This window comes from Arachis duranensis, chromosome 3 (genome assembly GCF_000817695.3).
Source record: "Arachis duranensis cultivar V14167 chromosome 3, aradu.V14167.gnm2.J7QH, whole genome shotgun sequence".
NCBI lineage: Eukaryota > Viridiplantae > Streptophyta > Magnoliopsida > Fabales > Fabaceae > Arachis > Arachis duranensis.
Genome location: NC_029774.3, coordinates 75,770,155 through 75,770,821, shown reverse-complemented (window position 1 = coordinate 75,770,821; position 667 = coordinate 75,770,155).

The window sequence follows — 667 nt, the reverse complement described above, 5'->3', positions numbered from 1 at the left end:
TTAAACGCCAGAATGGGTATCATTCTGGGCGTTTAACGCCAGGAATGGTGCCATTTTGGGCGTTAAACGCCAGAATGGGCACCATTCTGGGCGTTTAACGCCAGGTGTGCAGCATCCTGGGCGTTCATAAAAACACCCAGTGATAAAGGAATTCTGGCGTTTAACGCCAGCCAGGGTACCTGGCTGGGCGTTAAACGCCCAAAAGGGGCATCAAATGGGCGTTAAACGCCATAATGGGTGCCATTCTGGGAGTTTAACGCCAGAAAGGTGGGGGGACCACAATTTTGTTTTCAAATCAAATTTTTTCAAACTTTCCTTTTCTTACCCATATTTTTCTATAAAAATACATTTCAATCTCTCATCATTCACTTTCAAATTTTCAAAAATCTAAAATCACTCTTCAAATCTCTCAATTCATTCCCAAATTTTGTTCAAAAAAAAATTCACTTCTTTTTTCAATTTCTTTCCATATCTTCTCAAATCTCCTTTCAAATTTCTCTTTTTTTTCGAAATCTCCCCTCCCAACCTTATAAATACACGTTTGGCTCCCTCTTTCCACCATACCATTCGAATTTCCTCTTCCTCTCTCTCTCTTCTTTCCTTTCTTTTGCTTGAGGACAAGCAAACATCTAAGTTTGGTGTGCTTTTCCGTGATCACTAAGCCAAG